The following is a 7,670-nucleotide window of genomic DNA, read 5'->3' as shown; positions in this document are numbered from 1 at the left end:
CATGATCAGAGGTCAGGGAAGCAGACCCTACGATGACAGGCTGAGAGCCCTGGGGCTCTTTGGCCTGGAAAAGCGCAGGCTCAGGGGTGATCTGATGGCCACCTATAAGTTTATCAGGGGTGACCACCAGTATCTGGGGGAACATCTGTTCACCAGAGCACCCCAAGGGATAACGACTAGGTCAAATGGTCACAAACTACTACAAGACCGTTTCAGGCTGGACATAAGGAAGAATTTCTTTACTGTCCGAGCCCCCAAGGTCTGCAACAGCCTGCCACCGGAGGTGGTTCAAGCGCCTACATTGAACACCTTCAAGATGAAACTGGATGCTCATCTTGCTGGGATCCTATGAACCCAGCTGACTTCCTGCCCTTCGGGCAGGGGGCTGGACTCGATGATCTTCTGAGGTCCCTTCCAGCCCTAATGTCTATGAAATCTATGAAATCTATGAAATAAGCTAGGGACTACACTGACAGGTTGGCCAACTGTCCATAAGTTTATGGACAACATGTAAAAAACAAGCCTAAAAACATCTGTCCATAAAGTTTGTTTTAAAAAAAAAATGGAGCTGTCCATAAAAGCTAAAAAGCTTTGAGCTTGATTAAAGCTAGTCAGAATGAGACTGGAAGCAAGCCTTGATGCATGGACTGAGCAGAACAGTACCGGTTGGTATCTAAGTGGAAGTGCAGCACTCTGCATAGTGCATTCTCTCAGGGATCTGTAGCCCATAGCCTCTATCACCCATGGCCATGTCCTGCTGCTACATTTGTTTGCCGGCATGTAACACTGCTGGGTCACAGGTAGGTAGGGATTCATCTTTCTTTGGGGGTACATGCTGGGACAGGGGGGTGGGGACAATATAGTGTAAAATGACTGCTGCAGTCAAGCGGGGTTACCAAACCCATTTGTCTATTTCTTAATGACAATCTGCAAACTTTTTACTGATAACCAAACTATTTTTCCTATGGTTGGTTTTAAACCTCTAAATTTGAATCGGGCCCTTGCCCTGGGCCTAGCAAAATGGTTATATTTACATTATGTAAAACATATGCCAGTAAAAAAGTTTGTCGTCAGGAAAAAGTTTGCAGATTGTCAGGAAATAAAACTGTCTTGGGTTAGCAACCCTGTATGGAATCCCAAGATGATAGATATTTTCCCTAGGAATGGATCATGTTTCACATTTTCATTGAATACAATAACTATATTCTTCTCCTAGTTAAAGTGTGATATTAAAGGTCCAGATATTAAAAGAGTTAGTCATGATGAGCCTGTGAACAATCCCTCTATGTACTTAAAGACTCTCCCACTAATAGCAACCTCAACTGTATTTTAGCATATTTATTTTGGACCATTCACAATTCTAATCTTTCCATTAGTCTTATGATATATCTGTGTCCATGTCCATGATGCTCAAGCTGCTTTATAGACATTCAAATAGGTACCAGTCCGTACCCTAGGAAGAGACAAATAGATGGGCTAGGGGAACAGAAACATGTAACAACACAGTCACAAACATTTTTCAAAAAATTGACAAAATTCATGGCAGAATTAATATTTAGAAGTGGAGAGGATTAGGGCCTCTGGCATGAACTCAGAAACCTCATGGCTTACATGGGGCTTGGGTTAAGCCCCATGTCATTGAAAAGAAACCATCAGCAAAAATTAAGCATGTTTTAAAGCATTATTATGTTGTCATCATGAATTTCTACCACTGAGATTTAAAATAGTGCTTGCTATTTTAGGACAACTTCAGAAATTTAAAATGTAAGCATTTAGAAAGCAAATTAAGGTCTCATTATGAATGTTAAAAATGGTAACAGAGTTAATACTTTCAGAAGCAAATTATGAGTTCTGATGTAATTAAGAAAAAAAAAACATCCCCACAGGAGATATCTTGAAAATATCTGAAGAGCTCATTGATATTTTTGTCCTTCATTTACTAGAATTGCTGTCACAATTTTCCTCTTACAAGCTCTCTTATGAATATTTTCAATCTACTTATATAGGTATCACTTTCCACAATATACCCAGCAATGCTATACTCGACAGGTATACTGAACAGGTTTAAAACATGGAACGTGAACAACTGGGGTTTTGATAAATAGAAAAAAATTGGTGGAAAAGTCTAATTACCCAGAAATTTTTCATTTTTTCATCATTTAAAAAAAAAGAAATTGACACTTTTCATGGCAAAAATATCATTTAAACCATTTCTCATTTTAAGGTTGGCCTCCAGTGCCCTGGTGGGCACTTGACAGAACATTTTGACTGGAGCTCTGAAGAAGGCAGAGCTCCCATGCTCAGAGAGAATGTAAAACTGACTTTCATATTAGGGAAGGGGCTATGGGGAAAAAGTGTTATTACAATTAGATTTAGAGCAGTACATTAAACTACTATAAAGAAGAGGAGGTTGAGATGGATCAGCCATTTCAGGAGAATGGGAGGAGACCACATCCCCAGTAATATTTTGTATAGTGAGATTCATGACGGCTCTAGAAAGTAGAGCTGCCCTCTATGGTGGTACCATGATGTGTGCAAAAATGATAGGAAATCATTCAACATCAACATAGAAAGCTGGGAGAAGTATGTAGAATCCCATCTAATCTGGAGCGAACAGCTGGCACTGGATGCAGCTCAACATGAAGCAGCTTTGATCCAGAGGACAGAAGCAAAGCGAGAGAGAAGAAAGCAGCATGCTGTAAACTTGGACTCCAACTCAGACAACATATGGATCTGTGAAACTTGTAACAAGCTGTGTCACTCTCGAATTGGGCTTCTCAGCCACAAAAGGATTCATCAGGCATCTGACTAGACCTCTTACGTGTACACCATAATCCAGAGGATTGATGGCTGCCTAGCTGAAGCAGCGTTTCCCAAACTTTTGATACCTGGGACATACTTTTTTCCGGATTAAAACTGGCAGTATGCTTCACTCTTACACCCAGAAAGATTTACCTATGTCAAATAGCTCTCAATTCAGAAAAGACATGGAGGTGGGCCTTGAACCTAGAACAGCTGAGAATCACTGATCTAGATGGTGCCACTTAAAGGGCAGTGGGACCAAGACACCTCCCTGCCATTCCCTGCTGTTTTGACTGTCTGCCTTCTGCAAACCCTTGGTCTGTACCTCAGGGAGCAAGGGCAATCCCCACTGCCGAGGCTGCTCCTGCAGGATCTCACACCCGCACTGCCCCTCTTGCTGGCCTCAGGAGCATGGGAGGAGTGGAGGGGATGAGCCCAGCTGAAAATGCAGCTCTGTCTGTGTATCTACCCACCTACCCACTGACAGCTGAGAGACTGGGGGAGGGAGGAGTACAGGGGCCATCTGAGGGCAAGGAAGGCAGCAGCAATGGCCACAGTTCCCAGAGAAGCAGCCACAGGCGCTGCTGCATTCACTGGAGCAGACACAGGAGCATTTACCTCCTCACACAGGGGGATCTCATGGCACACTCCCATCACTCTTGCAGCACACTCGGGGACTGTGGCACATCCATTGGGAATCACTGATTTAGATAAGCATAAACAAAAACCATTCCTACCCCGCATGCATGCCATAGACCATAAAAATAGAGCACAGAGCTCCTTTCTGCTCCAGACATCTGATTTTTCTGAAAGGCCTTTTTCCTTCTCAAGTCAAGATTTCTCCTATGGCAGGGGTCAGCAACATTTTCCAGTGGGAGGGCAGGGCTGGAGTGACACAGCTCAGGTCAAAGGTGAGTGGGCATTAGGACTTGCAGTTGTGACAATTTTGCATCAGGAACAGAGGCAATCTCTCTATTGGCAAGGCCCCAGCTCAAGGAACTCAACCTTGAATGTACACATAAAGAGATGGTGGCTTCAAGCTCTTCTAAGATCTGGAGCTGAGTGGAGACAATCCCAAAGGCACTAAACAAAAAAAGATTTTTAGAATCACATCTGAAGAAATAACACAGAAGACTGCTATTTGGTCAAAATAGAGAAAAGTTCACCTGAGTTTTAGCTAAAGCTCAGGTCACATTTTAATAATGGAAAATGGCATATTTTTAATAATTTCAATGAAGATTTACCCATTTTCACTAGCAAAAAGCATGGATCTATGGACCATTATAAAAGGTGAGCTTGGTTTTAAAGTCATATTACTGTTGCCACATTACTTCTGACTTTGAACTTTCCATTTTAAAAGGCAATGTAGCACATCACTATGTCACTGTACAGCGTGCTACAGTGACCTAGCAAACACATGGGTCTACAGATGATCAGCAGCTATGTCACTGTAGTAGCACTCTCACTTAGTATAGTGCGCCACTATGGTAACGTAGTAGCAAAATCTAACCATACGTCGCACACATGGTGCAGTATCACCCGTACTGCACTATGCTTCCAAAAGGAAGTACTAAAGCACAGCACCGTAGCAACATCATCATATGGTGATGTCTAGATGTGAACCAAGGTATCTGACCTGTCCCCAACAAGACTTACCCCAATGTGGAGGGCCTACTACATTCCTGAAGACCTTAAAGCTGTATTTCACCCCAACTTTAAGTGGTTTAGAGGATCATTCAAATTTACTGTACTCTAAAAAATGAAAGGTTAGGAGTATAGTAGTTCAATTAGTACTTTCAGGAGTAAGTACAAGATTCTACCACATGAATAAATAAAAGGAGCATTAAAGTGTGCACTACTGAAATAGAGACCAAAGTTCAAAACGTGAACTATGCTGACAGCTTGGATTCCAAATACATTTTAAATTATTGTTTCTTAACTAAAAGAAATGAATAAATAATGATAGGTTACATGTCTTCATTGCCTTCCATACAAAGCTCTCAGAGTACTTTGAAAACATAAATGAATTAAACCCTCCAAAGAATTAGGTATTATTATTCCTACTTTAGGAATTGGAAGGTTATCCAATGTAGCACATAGAAAGAGAATTAATAAGGTAATAATAATAATGAGCCATAGTAAACCCATCTGGATGCAAGAGATAGCAAAATGGAAACATATTACTATTAATATAGTAGCCCAGAATAACTTCCAGTATCCACATCTTCTTGTGCAATGCCATTGGAACTCCCCGTCCCTAACTTTAATCACATCATTCCCATATACTCCTATTACATTCATTAGCAAATAAAAATTGACAGCAAAAAATTTGAGGGGTGTTTAAAAACATGCACTTTAAAAGAAGGATGAACTGATCCTGAAAGAATATGACTTTCAATAGCACAGTACGGTTGTAGCATTGGTGTAGTTGTGATGGTCTAGAGCAGGGCTGTCCAATTGGCAGCCCATGGGCTACATGCAACCTGCGAGAGGATAATATGTGCCCCCCCACAGGTTCTCAACCAGCCAGCATTACTCCTTGTTCCAGCTACAGCACTATCCACGGTCTTGAGACTGGTGCCCCTTCTCTTCCAGCAATTTCCACTGCCTGGGCCCACCCCAAAGGGCGGGCAGCAAAGTGAAGCCTGCAGTGTCAGGGAAGTTGGCAGCCTGATGCATCCATGAAGCATGGTTAGGGTGACCATATGTCCTGGGCAAACCCAAACACTCCCAGCTTCCATAGTCCAGTCCCAGCTGGTTTCTTGAAAGTCCCAAAGCAGAGTCCGGTGGGGACACAGAGCAGCATGGTACACTAGGCAAGCAGCCAGGCAGGCACTGCTACTACTGGATGGGAGAAAGGATGTGCCACATGTGAGTGGGGTGGCACCTGCTCCAGTCTGCCCACCTACCAGCAGAGGTGCCTGCCCAGCCACCCGCCTAGCATATCATGCTGCTCCGTGTCCCCACCAGACTCTACTCCAAGGCTTTCAACCAACCAGCCAGGACCAACTACAGAAGCCATGAGAGTTCAGGCTTGCCTGAGACAAATGATCACCCCAAGCACGGTGCTATAAGGGAGCCTCTAGGGAGCCGCAGGTGAGGCGGAGCACAGTATTGCATGGGGACAATACATCAGGGTGCCCGCTTGCTCACATACAGTGCTGAGAGGTGTAGGAGTGTCTGCCCACCCACCTGGGTATGGTGCAGTGGGTTCACGGAATGCCAGCCTATACCATGCATGTGCAACCAGGGGACCCCCACTAGTAAGGCCCCTGCAGCATGGAGGCCCCCACGAGTGTGGTCTGTGGGGCAGATGGCCCTGGCTGCTTAGAAGTTGGATAGCTCAGATACATGGAATATGAGAAATGCAAAGTTTATTTGGTAACATCTTTTCCTGGACCAGCAAAGCAGGTGTGTTCAAGCAGTGACTGGAACTACAGGGGTGGCTGTACCCCTGCTCCCAGCTCCCCGCCCCCCTGGGGCAGGCAGGCTATGCTGCAGGACCACCAGCTGAGGCCCCTAAATCATGTAAGAATCCATCCCACTCCCCCCTTCTCCTCTGTGGTCATTTGTCACCTCCCATGCCTACTGCTGCTGCTATCCCCAGCTGCTCCAGGAGTCAGAGGGAGGAGCTCTAGAGCTGCTCTCCCCTGCTTCAGATGGGCTATGTGGGCCAGGCTCAGCCTGGGACAGCAGCAGCAGCAGTTGGTGGATTCTGGCTGGTGACCAGCACCTGGGGGAACCGGGAAAGGAGGAGGAACCCATCACTGCTTCTGTCCACAGCTGAACTCGGCTCCCTGTGAAGCCCAGCTCGAGTGGAATAGGAGTGACCCTGAAGCTCTCCCTGCCCCTGGGGAAGCTGGAGGCAGCAGGAATAGCAGGTAGGGCAAGTAAACACAGGGGATAAGGGAGGGCCTTCTGCTCCCTGGTTGCTGCTTCTGTGGCATGGTCCAAAAAGTGGTGCAATCACTCCACTGACCCCCTCCAGAGCCACCCCCGACTAGCAGATAACAGAAATCTGGGAGTTTTCTCCTCAGTTGGAAAATGATGAAACTTCTGCTGTTGCTACTAAATAGTACAGACATCACACTAGTTCTTGGAGCTGTTGATGACAACAATTCCTGGAGTATGATTTACTCAAAATACTGCATGCAGACTATTTACTCTTACAATCAGCTATGGGCAGCAGCAGATGTCTCTATACTAGACAAGTTGGAGTACTGTTTTTCATTCGGGACCCCTGATACCACCTAATGTAAGGAGCAAGAGTGTTTGGGTCTAGGCTCAACATCTCAGTATAAGAGAGGTTCCCCGCCTAAGTGAAATTAATGGATTGGCACTGTTAGCCCTGCTGCCAAGTTCAGCCTGTTTCAGCAGTGCCATGAGAGAGGGGCTGTGTCTCTGTGCTCTGGCTAGTTTCAGCTGGGCAATGGCTCGTAGTGATCTGATGGAAACCAGAACATATATTTATGCACCTTCAGGGCCTCTCTGAGGCAGGGAGGGCAGTTTGAGAAGTACAAAGATAGTATTCTGAGTGCAGGAATGAGGAAAGGAGAATAGGGGCCACTGCCTGTATGAGTGTAGACCCCCCAAAAATGATAGAATCCTAGAGAAATGGGACTGGAAGGGAGCTCCTGGGGTCATCTAGTCTAACCCCCTGCCTGAAGCAGGATCATTCTTATCCAAACTATCCCATACAAACTAACCTCTTATTTTAACAGTCAACCCCAAAAGAGTCACAAGGCATAAACTCCTAACTTGCCACAGACGAAGTGGGTGGAACCTAGTAGCCAATATTTTGCTGCTGTAAAGGTTGATTATATACACTCAAAGAGATGTCAGGAAGAGGGCTTAAAAAACTCCTGACA

This window comes from Alligator sinensis, unplaced genomic scaffold (assembly GCF_000455745.1).
Source record: "Alligator sinensis unplaced genomic scaffold, ASM45574v1 scaffold102_1, whole genome shotgun sequence".
NCBI lineage: Eukaryota > Metazoa > Chordata > Crocodylia > Alligatoridae > Alligator > Alligator sinensis.
The sequence above is the reverse complement of the archived record's forward strand: the minus strand, read 5'-3'. Positions refer to the sequence as shown.